At 39.3% G+C, this 15,661-nt stretch overlaps 1 non-coding gene across 1 annotated transcript; it reads right to left on the reverse strand.

The window, feature by feature from the left end:
* Positions 1-6,377: 6,377 nt before the first annotated feature.
* LOC129627467 (U6 spliceosomal RNA) lies at positions 6,378-6,483 on the reverse strand. Its single transcript, XR_008702615.1, has one exon. It is a non-coding gene; the product is annotated as a U6 spliceosomal RNA (small nuclear RNA).
* Between the last annotated feature and the right edge of the window lie 9,178 nt (positions 6,484-15,661).

Genomic DNA, 15,661 nt, shown 5'->3' on the forward strand with positions numbered 1-15,661 from the left:
TTATATTTCTATATATTAGGAAGGAACAATTAGAAAATGACATTTTTCAAAATATCATTTACAAAACATAAAAAGCATCAAATACTTCGGAAAATATTTAACCAAAGATAACCAAAGAAAACTAAAAACAATGCTGACAGAAATTTACAAAGGCCTAGATAGAAGGAGAGATGTGTAGACTTGATATTGTTAAGATGTCATCTCTCCCCAAATTGATCTTTAGATTCATTACCATTCCAATCAAGATTCTGGCACATCTTTTTAGCAAAAATTGAGATGCTAATTCTAAAATTTATATGGAGATATATATATTATCTAGAACAGCCAAGATGAACTCAAAAACAGGTTGGATAATTTACACTACTGATTTCAATAATCACTGGAGAGCTACAATAATGAAGACGGTGAGAGACTTTATATTCTTGGGCTCCAAAATCACTGCAAATGGTGACTGCAGGCATGAAATCAAAAGATGCTCCTTGGAAGAAAAGTCCTAGACAGCATATTGAAAAGCAGAGACACTATGTTGCCAACAAAGTTCTGTCTAGTCAAAACTATGGTTTTTCCAGTGGTCATGTATGGATGTGAGAGTTGGACTATAAAGAAAGCTGAGTGCTGAAGAATTGATGCTTTTGAACTGTAGTGTTGGAGAAGACTCTTGAGAGTCCCTTGGACGGCAAGGAGATCCAACCAGTCCATCCTAAAGGAGATCAGTCCTGGGTATTCATTGGAAGGACTGATGTTGAAGCTGGAACTCCAATACTTTGGCTAACTGATGCGAACAACTGAATCATTGGAAAAGACCCTGATGCTGGGAAAGATTGAAGGCAGGAGAAGGGGACAGAAGAGGATGAGATGGCTGGATGGCATCACCAACTCAGTGGACGTGAGTTTGAGTGAAGTCCAGGAGTTGATGACGGACAGGGAAGCCTGGCATGCTGCAGTCCACGGGTTCGCAAAGAGTCGGACATGACTGAGAACTAAACTGAATATTGGTGTAAGAATAGACAAACAGATCAATGGAACAGAATAGAGAATCCAGAAATAGACCCCCAAATTTACAGTCAATTGATTTTTTACAAAGTTGTCAAATTCAACAAAGAAAAAGTCCTGTCAATAAATAAGACTGGGACAACTAGATAGAAGTATGGAGAAAATGAATACTGACCCTCCTCATGTCGTTACACACAAGAATGAATTCAGACTGATCATAAACCTAGATGTAAAAGCTAAAACCACCCGCTAGAAAAAAACATGGGTTAGTAAGTATCTTTAAAACTTCGGGGTAGACAAAGATTTTTTTTTTTTAACAGAACTTCAATGACACTAATCAGAAAAGAAAAATAAATGATAAATTGGACTTTATTAAAATGATAAACTTCTCATCAAAAAATACCACAGAGGAAGTGCATAAGTAGTACATGGATGGGGAGAATATATCTGCAACACACAAATCTGGCAAAGTACCTGCACCCAGAGTAAGCAAAAAAACACCTCTAAATTAATTTTTTTAAACAAATCCAATTACAAGATGGAAAAAAGACTTATAAAGGCACCTTACAAAAGTATGTGAATGGTTGATAAACACAAGAAAAGATACTCCAAGTCATTAGTCATCAGGGAACTAAGGCAAATTAAAACCATGGGAGATAGGACTTACCCTCTAGAATAGCTAAAATTATAAAAGCTGACCGTCCCTGGTATTGGCAAGAATATGGAGCAATTGGAAGTCATTTATTGCTGGCAGGACTATGCAAACACTTTGGAAAACAGGGTGGCACTTCCTCTTATACTAACTATATGACCCAGCAGTTCTACTCCTAAGTATTTACCTAAGAAAATATTGATCTGAATCATGATTACATTTTGACAATGGTTTGTCAAACTTCACTGAGTAGTACACTTTGGATTTATGTATTTTGCTATCAGTAAATTATACCAGAACAGATTACTATTGACATTTTTTAATGCAATAAAAGAGAAGTTCCTCAATATAATTAATTGTATATACAAAAAGTCTATAACAAATGTCATACTCAATGGTGAAACATTTAGAGCTTCTCCTAGAGATTGGGATAGAGAATTGGAAATAGAATGCCCAGTATTATCATTTGTATTCAGTATTGTACAGGAGATTCTAGTCAATGTGGTAAGGAATGAAAAATGATGTAACTATCACTAAAGGAAGAAATAAAAGTTCCCCAGGTGGCTCAATAGTAAAGAACCAACCTGCCAGGAGACACAAGAGACACCGCTTCTGCCGCTGGGTTGGGAAAATCTCCTGAAGAAGGAAATGGCAACCCACTCCAGTATTCTTGCCTGGAAAACCCCATGGCCAGAGGAGCCTGGTGGGCTACAGTCCAGGGGGTCACAAAGAGTTAGACACAACTGAGCACACACAAGGAAGAAATAAAACTGTCATTGTTTGCAGATGGCATGAATGTTTATGTAGAAAATCCAAAAGAATCAATGAACTGCTAGAATTAAGTTTTAGAAGATCTCTGGAACAGAAGGTAAATATACAAAATACAATTGCTTTAAAAAATATTTTAGAGCAGTTTTATGTTCACAGTAAAATTGATTGGCAGGTCTAGAGATTTCCCATAAACTCCCCTCCCCCACACATACACTGCTCCCCAATTATGAACATCCCCCACCGGAGTGGTATGTTTGTTACAACACAATTGCATTTTTATATATTTTAGAAACAGAAAATGAAAACTTGAAATGTAAACTGAAAAGCTGTTTTGCAGTATCCATTAAAGCTGAGTATTTCTGCTTTATGACCCAGTAATTCCACTCCTATTTCCAGTAGAATTCAGTGACAGATGAATGAATAAACTACAGTATTTTTTGCACAATGGAATACTACATAAAAGTGAAAATGAATGAGTGAATGATAAAAAAGAAAATAATACAGTACAATATGAGAATCACAGCACACTTGTGGACTCTAATAAGTAAGAACTGGTCAGCTGTTGATCTCATCTCACTTAACACAAAAGTTCATGTGGGTAGGTTGACAGGGAGTCTTAGAACAGGATGTAGGTTCTAGATCATAATCTAAACCCATAAACAGTGTTACTTAAACACTTGGTTATTTGGTTGGTTGGTTGATTGGTGACATCTTTTTATTTGGCAACCCACTTTAGTATTCTTGCCTGAAAAATCCTGTGGACAGAGGAGCCTGGTAGGCTGCAGTCCACAAGGTCGCAAAGAGTCAGACAAGACTGAGTGACTAAGCATGTAAGGATATAACCTAAAAATTGCCATTTTAACCTTTTTGAAGTGTACAATTCAGTGGCATTAAGTACATGCACACTGTTTTCAACCACTACCCATCTCCAGAACGTTCTCATGGAAATATTCTGGACATGGTATTAAGGACTCAGTTTCCAACTCAAGGAATTTCTAAGATCCCATGTATCAGGGAGCTAAAGCACACTCAGAGAGAAAAAAGCTTCCTTCAGTTAAGATGCAAGATTTTTATAAAATCCTGGGTGTGAAGGGGAATGTCTGTGTTCAGTGTTAGCTAGGACAGAAAAATACCTTCATCAAAAAGAATGCATCTGAATAGCGACTCTTCTTCCTTAGAACCGTCTTCTTGCTTCTTTTGAAACAGGCTTCTGTAAATGTGGACCACTTGACAAATAGTGCTACTCACCACAGAGCTCTCATTCTAGCAATATTTCTTGGGCTTTAAAATATAACACTCTGTTTTTATTCAAAACATTTACAGAGTCAATCGTTATATTTTAATTAGTCTATTATTTATGCATGTCAGTTTTTTACATCCTTGATGAAATGCCTATGCTTTTGGTTTATTTGTTTTAAGTTTTTTAGCTTTTATCCAAGATGATTATGAAGTTTCAGGCACACAACTACCTGAAAGATTGCCCCATCCTCAAACTAATTTCCTAGATCTTCACTGAGCAGTAGGCATGTGGATATTTGTTGTTCTTTATAGCTGTCGCACCTGTTAGAAATATTATTTTGTGTGTATTCAGTATTTAATAAAATCAACTTTTAAACATTCCTTCTGTGTTATATATTTTACTTAAGCATATTCTTTTGTTACAAAATGAGAAAAGCTAATACTTAGATCTCGTATTTCTTTTGGACTAAATTTTAAAATAAACTACTAATACTGTATACTTTCTAATATACTCAATCCCTGGCTTACATATGGCCAGGGCCAACCAACCACCAAGACTGGCAAGATTTTTACTTGACTGAAGTTCCCTTCTCTTTTTGCCTGTCCCTAGAGTTTTTCCCACTCATTTTCCTCTTCTCCCTCGCTATTTTAAGCCTCACATGCAGCTTTTATTTTCTCCTCATTAACAGTGGCTTCATCCACAACACCACCACTTCCTTGTATCTGAACTCTAGGCCTCTCAAGAGTTAGTTGTTTGTTTCAACCTCTACTGCCCTCCTAAGATAAAATACCAAGCACCGGTGAGTTTGAATACTCTTCTGTACTGTAACCACTAACCCCAAGACTCACCATTCTAATGTAGACACTCTTAACAGAGTGCCTTTCCAAATACAGCAGATTAAGTTCTAGTTTTCTACAGAAACATATACGATGGTTATGTTCTATTACTACGACTGTGTTATTTTCGATGTCATAGGTTTTAGCAGGGCAGCTCTGAGAATCTAAACCCCTTGCAAAACCTTGTTTCCATAGAAAAAATATGTTCTGCCTCATAACCAATCAATGAACAAGTAAACTTTTGAAATAAATCCATGAGGATTCCCTGTACTTTTCATCTGAGACTTCAAAGCCTTTCACAAAAACATCATTTTTTTTTTCTAAAAAAACAAAACAAAACAAAAAACACCATTTTGCCATAGCTAATGGTTATTAAAGGACTTGTTATGTTCACAACTAGGAAGTGTATATTAACAACCTTTGGACATGGAGTGCCAGAGATAATGCACAAATTATTACCAGGGGTATTGGATATGCTTCTTTCCATTTATTAATTCACTACACATTTATTGAGTTCCTGTTCTGTGCAAAGCTTTATTCTCGGTACTGGAGACCAAGTAACAAATAAGACAGGCAACAGCCCTATCTTAATGGAATTTACAAATCAAGTGGCTCATGCTTGGCACTTGGTGAGTATTTGTTGAATGAATGATTTAATGTGCCTAAAGAAAACCATTCGCATAGAATAAATATTTATGTTTTATAAAAATTAAGTGAAATCATTGAACAGAGGGGCAGCAGAATGCAGAATATAAATTAGACAGGGGAACGTGCTCCAGTGGGGCTTCCCAGTGCTTCAGTAAAGAATCTGCCTACAGTGCAGGAGATACAGGAGACATGGGTTCGCTCCCTGGGCCAGGAAGATCCCCTGGAGTAGGAAATGGCAGCCCACCCCAGTGTTCTTGCCTGGAGAATTCCATGGACAGAGGGAGCCTGGCGGACTACAGCCCATGGGGTCACAAAGAGTCAGACACGACTGAAGCGAGGTAGCACACAGGCCTCCTGTGTACAGCTGAAAGCGCACGAACTCCCTAGAAGAGGATCCAAAACCCCTGGGTGATGTTCACTCTTCTTGATATTCTTGTAACTTTATGATGTGAAGTTAACAATATTTAAATATTATGATTTAAAGTTAATACACACTAGGGGCTACAGTACGGACACTCGCATACCTAAAGCCTGTGCTCTGAAACTGAAGAAGGCCCTGCAATGAGAAGCACACACACCACAGCGAAGAGTGACCCCTGATCACCACAGCCAGAGAAAGTCCACGTGCAGCAGCAGACACCCGCCACAGCCAAAAAACGAAACGAACGAGTAAATAAATAAATCTTAAAATAAAGGTAATGCATTTTATGTTGTACGGTAAGGGGATGGGGAAGAAAACAAAAGTAGACAGACAGGTAGATACACACATACATACAGACACAAACCTACTCATACACACAAGCATATTCACAGCAAAAGAAAAGCGAGAAATACTTATAACAGTTACATCCTCATTTCTGTAACTGGTTACATGGCCATAGCTGGTATTGATAACTGTGTTCTTCCACTACCCATTACATATTCCTTTCATCCTCACCAAGCAACTTGGCTGGTTGTGGTTCTTTTCTCTCTCTCTCTCTTTTTTTTAAACTGAGATACAGTTGATATACAATATTATGTTTCAGGTATATGATCTGTCTGTGTATAGTGATACACAATTTTTCAAGGTTACCTTCCATCCCTGGCCATTATGAAACATTGGCTATATTCCCAGTGCTCTACAGTATATTCTTGTAGCTTGTTTATTTTATACATAGTAGTTTGTACATCTTCATCGCCTTCCCTATCTTGCCCCTCCCCACTTTCCTCTCCCCACTGGTAACCCCTAGTTTGTTCTAAAACTGTGGGACACTTCGTGAATTTGCGTGTCATCCTTGTGCAGGGCACATGTTAGTCTGCTCTGTATCATTCCAGTTTTAATATTTGTACTGCTGAAGCAGCACTGTTTGTGGTTTTTTACCCAGTAGAGTGACCCAGACCTTCTTTCACGAAGCAGCTGGGCCGTTAATAGAGCTGCCTGAATTAGACTGTTGTAGTTTTCCATTGACTTTAACCCAGGTTATGTTACTAAGAGAAGCCCTAACAGATCTCCTGAATTCTAGCCACACCCTTCCTTACCTCCATTGCTTGTAGCAGTTCAATTTCCCCTTGGCAATCAGGATCAGTTGCTCCAGCCATATAGTAACCTTCTTTTTTGCCTGTTAACTCAGAGGCTTGAGAAGCCCAAGTGGTCAGTTAACAGTCTTCACTTCCAGTTCTTGGAATCACTGCTCTGTCCCTGGTGGATACATTCCTCCATTTGAAACTAAGACCTCTAGACCAGCAGAACTTATGGTCACAGGGACAGGAAGCAAACTTTTTGCCAGTGGATCACTAGAGGTAGTAGTGAGGTGTTCCCCTGCCATTTCCACTCCTTGATTCTTAGACCCATCCCCATGAATTCTGGCTATGAGGGAAATATAGCATCATATACTGGTCACCAAGGTAGAGCATACACCACCTTCTGGAAAACCTGGCCTCGGTCCTATAAAGTAGTGACCCTGAGCTGTTCTTGTGTTTAACTTTGTCTTCAAAAGGACTTTCCACTATTCTGTCAAGCTAACTGCTTCAGGATGGTTGAAGAATAGAAATCTATGAGGGGAGACCACTGACACACTTCATTTGTCATAAACTGAGTTCCTCGTTCAGAAGCAATGCTGTGTAAAACCATGATGGTGGATAGGGTAGCCCATTCTGTGGCTACCAGTTCACTTCTTTCCCCAGAGATTCTTGTCATCGCCCATTCACTTCTTTCCCCAGAGATTCTTGTCATCGCCCAATGGGCTCATGAACAATGTAGTCATGGTGACAACATGGACTTCCATTAACCAAGGCCAACCTGGCTATGGCTACCAGAGAGTGTCCAGTCAGCCAGCTGTGGAGACTAACACCGAGTCCCCAGTATGGCACCATTCCTAGGGGGAGCAATCAGTTATCTGGTTGGCAGGTTGCTTACACTGGATCACTTTCATCATGGGAAGGCCAGTGTTGGGTATATTTGTTGTTGTTATTTGTTTATTTTTGGCTATGCTGCATGACTTGTAGCATCTTCGTTCCCCAACCAGGAATTGAACCTGAACCCCAGCAGTGAAAGCACCAAATCCTAACCACTGGACTGCCAGGGATTCCTTCTTTGCAATATTTTGCTTAACAACAACAACAACAACAAATATATATATATAGAGAGAGAGAGAGAGCAATGAAACAGCAGTTATGACAGTCTAACTCAATTTTCTTTCATGACCAAAAATCTTGTACTCTATTAACAAAACAGTAGTTATAATAACCAAAAATGAAGAAGTCTTATACATAAATTGCTATTGGCCTGCAATGTAGGAGACCCGGGTTCAATCCCTGGGTTGGGAAGATCCTCTGGAGAAGGAAATGGCAACCCACTCCAGTATTCTTGCCTGGAGAATTACATGGACTGAGGAGCCTGGCAGGCTACAATCCATGGGGTCACAAAGAGTCAGACATGACTGAGCGATTAACACAGATAAACGTACTATCAGCAATGAGGCACATCTGTAGTACTAAACTGAGTGCTATATTCAGTATGCTTTCCAGCATACTGTTGTCATTGCCAAGCTGAGAAATTTTGGATCCCCACAGGAATAATTTCAAGATTTCTTATAGTATGGTGGAATTTTGTAGGATTTTATAAAGAACAAGATAATCAGATTCTTTACTGAGTAAATTCTCCCAGTGTGTTTGGCTTGATTTCACTGTTGGCTTTTCTTTGATCTTTACTAGGTTTTTCATGCTAAATTTTAAATATGGACATTTTTGCAATTCTTTAAGTTTTATTTCCAGTCTGCTCCTTCCTAAAATTGTTTTTCAAATGAAACAAAATGATATATTTTATATAGCATATTTTAAATAATAATAAACAGATTTTTTGGTAATGGCATATATTTTCCAGTCTCATTCTATTATATACATTACTCTGCTTTTATTTTTCTTCCCTTTAATATATCATTAACTTGTGATATTCTTAAATATACTTTAACTCTATTTTGGAATGATTATGGTTTCTTCATGAGACATTTTTGAGTTTTTTTGCTCTTTTTCCTTTCCTACAAATTGTTTCTGTTCTACTCTTGGTCTGTCCCATTGGCCCTTTACCATATATTTTTATTGCTTATTTACTTTTAATGTAACTCTATTAACTATCGTTTCCTTTAATTCTGAATGATTTTAATAAAAATCTATCAATATGAGTTTTTCTCTTTCTCTTTTACACCAATGTTTGTGTGCACGCATGCTCAGTTGTGTCTGATTCTTTATGACCCCATGGACTACAGCCCGCCAGGCTCCTCTGTCCATGGGATTTCCCAGGCAAGAATACTGAAGTGGGTTGCCATTTCCTCCTCCAGGGGATCTTCCCAAACCAGGGATCAAACTCGAATCTCCTGCTTTGTCAGGTGGATTCTTTGCCACTGAGCCACTTGAACTAGTCTTTGTCATTTCAAGACCCCCTCAAATTTGACCTCAACTTTAAATAGCCTTCCATTTTCTATTCATAGAACTGTGGTGTTAGTCTACACATGTAACTTATATAGTGTTTCACTTATAACTTCCAATTAAACAAGAATTATTATAGTTTTTTAACTTGGTTTCGATATAATACATGCATACACATCTCTATCATACCACAGATGGCACTCCCTCATATTTACTAGAGCACTTTTTTTCCTGCTAGTAGATAATAAGCCCCTTGAAAACAAGGAGCATATGTCAACCTCTAGTGTCTGGCACAGTGTAGGTTTTTAATGAATGAAGAATAAATGAATGAATAAACGAATGAATGTAAACCATTAGTTGTATAATTTCAGGGGTCTCTTCCAAAAAAAATACTTCCCCTGTAAGCCAAATGGACTTATTTTAAAACAAAAATATTCTTAGAAATCACACTCATTTTAACCTATTCATCCAAGGCAGAAGTTGTCAATCCTGGATGAGGAAGAGAACCACATGCTCATCCCACTAAAAATAAATTAGGAGCTCCTACGTGATTCTAAGGGCTTTCCTGGTGGCTCAGATGGTAAAAATCCTCCTGCAATGTGGGATACCTGGATTTGATCCCTGGGTTGGGAAGATCCCCTGGAGGAGGGCAACCCACTCCAGTATTCTTGCCTGGAGAATCCCCAGGGACAGAGGATCCTGGGGGACTACAATCCATAATGTTGCAAAGAATGGGACAAGACTGAGTGACTGAGCACAGCACAGCGCAGGTAATCCTAAAATGCAGGCAAGGTTGAGAACTGCTAGGCTAAGATAGAAATAACTGATGGCAAGTTCTAAGGTACAAGGACAGAAGAAAATAGGATCCTAATGACTTGAGGAGAGAAGTTCTTTGTTGGAGGCAGGGCCTGAGGGACAAGGAGTTTGCAATGAGCCCAACTCACCCTCCAAGAGGCTGGAGGTGGCTGGAGAGAGAGAGGTATTTTTAAAAGTATCTATCGTCTTGAAAAATTAAGAGGAAGAGATAAGTCCTTTTTAAAGAGGCAAACTTTGAAGAGGAAGGAATTTAAAATTTAAATTTAAAAGTGAAGTCAGAGATTCCAACAATTGCTAATAAAAGGGCCCTTTGAGTTTCTTGGGCTTTTTACAAAAATATTCCCCAGGCTCACAAATACTGTAGGCAGACTGCTTATACAGATGAAAAGAAGAGTCTAAAGAATAAATGTTGACATAGCAGAACTTGAGAGAAGAAAAACTGTTTTAAAGAATTAGTAGTCCCCAATTTGTGTCTATACTATAATGACAACAGCATAGAAACTATATGTGAGTATGTTTTATTTTATTTTTATTACTTATTTATCTGTTTATTAGGCTGCACCATGTGGTTTGCAGGATCTTATTTCACCAACCAGGGACTGAGCCCATGCCCTCAGTGAGAGCACTGAGTCCTAACTATTAGACAGCCAGGGAACGCCCAGCGATGTGTGACTATGGGTTGAACAAGAAAAGAAGAGTGATGATGTTAGACAACTGGCATGTTGAGGTGTATTGAACTTGAAGCCTGAAGTTCTAGTTCCTACTTTGCGGCTAATCTGCTGTGCTTCCTTAGGCAGGTGTATTCACTTCTCTGGGGCTCAATTTCCTGACCTGAAAATTGAAAGCCTCAACTAAATCAGTGCTTCTTGCAAGGTTTCTCTAAAAAGAGTAAATAAATGGAGCCCCAAGATCAATAAGGGGGAGCCTGAATCACCCTCTGTAAGTTCAATTTTTTTTTGAAGTCTTCCGTTTTGCCTTAAAAGTCCACATCCCAGTAAGTGAATTGCATCTCAGTTAAAGTTTTTCTGTTTTTTCCCAAAAGTTCATCCACTTTATATTCTTTAGTCTTTGTGGTTTTTTTCTTTTAAATGAAGCTGAACTTGCATTGTATTTTATACTCTGGTTTTTTTCACGAAGTATTATATCTTTAACATTTTATATGTCATTAAAATGTTGTTCCTTTTCTTTTCATAGCTTTCCAATATTCCATCATATGACCATATTATAATGCATTACTGTCTCCTAATTTGGGATATTCATGTTACGGTACAGTGTGTTTCTGCCACCAAGCTGCCTTAATTCCAGTCTGCTTGGATCTGTGAAGAGCCTGAGATTTCTTTATAGTTTCTAATTGAATCCTCTGAAGTGCAGAGGATTGGAAAATGAAAAAAATTTTTTTCTCTTATTGCTGCCATGTGTGAAGCGGTCTCTTGGTGACGTAAGTTGTAATTCATTCTTTCTTGAGATCTCACTGCTAAAAGTGGGGAAGAAACTAACGCTTACTGAATCTGGACTGTTTTTGTAAAGGTTATTACAGGTCATCCACCCAGTGAGGTAATGAATATCCCACTTCATATAATAATAAGCTGAGACTCAAACGATTGAGCTGGCTGACTAATGATGTGCAGTACCTGCGATTAAATTGGATCCAATCTCCCCCAGATCTGTTCCAGGCCATCCTGTTCACCACACTTTGGACCCACAGCAGTAAGAGAGGGAGCATAACTACCCCTGCACTTCCCTCTGTTGGCTCTTTTTTTCGTTTTTAATTGAAGTGTATTTGATTGTCAATATTATATTTGTTTCAGGTGTACCACACAATGATTTAATATTTTTATAGATTATATTCCATTTAAAGTTGGGCTACCCTGGTGTCTCAGATGGTAAAGAATCTGTCTGCAATGCAGGAGACCTGGGTTCAATCCCTGAGTCGGGAAGATCCCCTGGAGAAGGGAATGGCTACCCATTCCAGTATTCTTGCCTTGGAAATCCCATGACAGAGGAGCCTGGTGGGTTACAGTCGACGGTGTTGCAGAGAGTTGGACGTGACTGAGTGATGAATGCTAAACACCAACATCAGTTCAGTTCAGTAGCTCAGTTGTGTCCGACTCTTTGCGACCCCATGGACTGCAGCATGCCAGGCCTCCCTGTCCATTACAAACTCCTGGAACTTGCTCAAACTCATGTCCATAGTGATTTAATATTTTTACAGACTATATTCAATTTAAAGTTATTAAAAAATAATGGCTATATTCCTTGTGCTGTACAATCTGTCCTTATTGTTAATTTTTTTTTTATTCATAGGGATTTTTACCTGTTAATCCCCTCCCCCTATCTTGCCTCAACTTCCTTTCTTCTCCTCATCTGCTAACCACTAGCTTTTTCTCTAGTCTGTGAGTTTCTTTCTGTTTCATTATATACATTTGTCTGTTTTATTTTTAAGATTTCCCCTGTAAGTGTTAACATAGAGCACTTGTCTTTTCCATCTACCTTATTTCACTGAGTTTAATACCCTCCTAGGTAAACTGCTTTGTTGCATCTGTCAGCAATAAAGGACAGAAATGGTATGGACCTAACAGAAGCAGAAGATAGTAAGAAGAGGTGGCAAGATACACAGAACTATACAAAAAAGATCTTCATGACCCAGATAATCATGATGGTGTGATCACTCACCCACAGCCAGACATCCTGGAATGCAAAGTCAAGTGGGCCTTAGGAAGCATCACTATGAACAAAGTTAGTGGAGGTAATGGAATTCCAGTTGAGCTATTTCAAATCCTAAAAGATGATGCTGTGAAAGTGCTGCACTCAATATGCCAGCAAATCTGGAAAACTCAACAGTGGCCACAGGACTGGAAAAGGTCAGTTTTCATTCCAATCCCAAAGACAGGCAATGCCAAAGAATGCTCAAACTACCACACAATTGCACTCATCTCACACGCTAGTAAAGTAATGCTCAAAATTCTCCAAGCCTGGCTTCAGCAATACATGAACCGTGAACCTCCAGATGTTCAAGCTGGATTTAGAAAAGCCAGAGGAACCAAAGATCAAATTGCCAACATCCGTTGGATCATCGAAAAAGCAAGAGAGTTCCAGAAAAACATCTATTTCTGGTTTATTGACTATGCTAAAGCCTTTGACTGTGTGGATCACAACAAACTGTGGAAAATTCTGAAAGAGATGGGAATACTAGACCACCTGACCTGCCTCTTGAGAAATCTGTATACAGGTCAAGAAGCAACAGTTAGAACTGGACATGGAACAACAGACTAGTTCCAAATCAGAAAAGGAGTACGTCAAGTATGTATTTTGTCATCCTGCTTGTTTAACTTATATGCAGAGTACATCCTGAGAAATAATGGGCTGGAGGAAGCACAAGCTGGAATCAACATTGCTGGGAGAAATATCAATAACCTCAGATATGCAGAAGATACCCTTACGGCAGAAAGTGAAGAAGAACTAAAGAGCCTCTTGATGAAAGTGAAAGAGGAGAGTGAAAAAGTTGGCTTACAGCTCAGCATTCAGAAAACTAAGATCATGGCATCTGGTCCCATCAGTTCATGGCAAATAGGTGGAGAAACAGTGAAAACAGTGACAGACTTTATTTTGGGGAGCTCTAAAATCACTGTGGATGGTGACTACAGCCATGAAATTAAAAGATGCTTGCTCCTTGGAAGAAAAGATATGACCAACCTAGATAGCATATTAAAAAAAAGAGACATTACTTTGCCAACAAAGGTCTGTCCAGTCAAGGCTATGGTTTTTCCAGTAGTCATGTATGGATGTGAGAGTTGGACTATAAAGAAAGCTAGCACCGAAGAATTGATGCTTTTGAACTGTGGTGTTGGAGAAGACTCTTGAGAATCCCTTGGACTGCAAGGAGTCCATCCTAAAGGAAATCAATCTTGAATATTCATTGGAAGGACTAATGCTGAAGCTGAAACTCCAATACTTTGGCCACCTAATGTGAAGAGCTGACTCATTTGAAAAGACCCTGATGCTGGGAAAGATAGAAGGTGGGAGGAGAAGGGGACTACAGAGGATGAGATGGTTGGATGGCATCACCGACTCAACCGATGTGAGTTTGAGTAAACTCCGAGAATTGGTGATGGACAGAGAGGCCTGGTGTGCTTTAGTCCATGGAGTTGCAAAGTGTCAGACACGACTGAGCGACTGAACTGAACTGAACAGCTTAAACATTTGCCAATCTCTTTTTTTGGCAGTGCCATAATTCCTCCTACAATTAGAATCTCATTTTTGGGGACTTCTCCTGTGTTCTAGTGCCTAAGATGCCACACTCCCAGTGCAGTGAAGCTGGGTTTGATCCCTGGTCAGGCAACTAGATCCGACATGCCTCAGCTGAGAGTTCTCATGCCACAGCTAAAGATCCCACACACCAAAATTAAGACCCAGTACAGTCAAATAAATAAATAAAAATTTTTAAAAACTCATTTTCTGATTAGGGTTCTTTGTCATGCAGCAGGTAGTTTTTTTTCCCCAAAGGATAAATAAATAAAGGATTATTTTACTGCATAGAGCAGGGGTCAGTAAACTTTTTCTGTAAAAGGGCACATAGTGACTATTCTAGACTTTGTGGAACATAGGATCTCATACATATGAGGTCATATATGTCAGTTCCAACAACTCAACTCTGCCTTTTCAGTGGAAGAGCAGTTACCCACTCACTGTATGTAATAATGGATGTGGCTGTGTTCCAATAAAACTTTATTTAGGGGCACTAAAATCTTAATTTCATATAATGTTCAGTTCCCTCAAAATTATTATTCTTTTGACTTTTTTTTCATCCATTTAAAAATGTACAAATCCATCCTTGCAGTAAGGATTACTGTTGTTGTTTTTTAGTCAATCAGTCATGTCCACCTATTTTGCTACCCCATGGACTGCAGCCCGCCAGGCTCCTCTGTCTATGGGATTTTCCATGGCAAGAATACTGGAGAGGGGATCTTCCAGATCCAGAGAAAGAACCTGCATTCCATGCATTGGCAGGCAGATTTTTTACCACTGAGGCCCCTAGGAAGCCCAAAGTATAATCAATCAATTTCTCCTAATACCTGTTATTGTCCTTCACTCAAATCCAATCCTCCCTTTCTTCCTTGTCCAGCCTCAACTTCAAGGTCAATCCTGACACTGTCTTCCTTTCATAGGCCCTCGGGGTCTGTTTTTCAGCAACCTGTGGTGTCTGTTTTGTTTGTTTGTTTGTTTTTGCCACACTGCAAGGTATGTAGGATCTTAGCTCTCCAACCGGGGATTGAACCCGGGCCCCTGCAGTGAAAGCGCCAAGTCCTAACCACTGGAGCACCAAGGAATTCCCAACTGAGTGGTGTCTTGAAGTCAGACAGGAAACAATGAGGTTGCATGAGGAGGGGCAGTGGGGGGTGGGGCGGGTAGGAAATATGAAGAGTTAAACCCATACCCTCCCCCAGGGTTGCGCAGCCCCTGAGGGCAGTCCCTCTCTCAGAGCCAAGCTCTGGTGCGGTGATGCCTTCAGGGGATTTGTGTGTCACTCCAGCCTAGAGCATTTCTCCAAGGACTGTCCATTCTCCAGCTTAAATCTGGGTCCACAACATATCTGCTCTTCCAAGCACCAGGCACAATCAGAAGAGGGAATAAAAATGGAACTGAATTTCCAAAATTTTCTGGGCCACTGTCTCCACTTCTCTCAGCTCTTTCAGGTGTATTTTTCATGGAGTAAATCTAGGCAGAGATAAAAATTAGATACCAAGCACACAGCAAAAGCTCTTCTCTTTCTGTAGTTGGATAATTTGGGCTTTCTGAGCTGAG

Source organism: Bubalus kerabau, chromosome 14, assembly GCF_029407905.1.
Source record: "Bubalus kerabau isolate K-KA32 ecotype Philippines breed swamp buffalo chromosome 14, PCC_UOA_SB_1v2, whole genome shotgun sequence".
Lineage (NCBI taxonomy): Eukaryota > Metazoa > Chordata > Mammalia > Artiodactyla > Bovidae > Bubalus > Bubalus kerabau.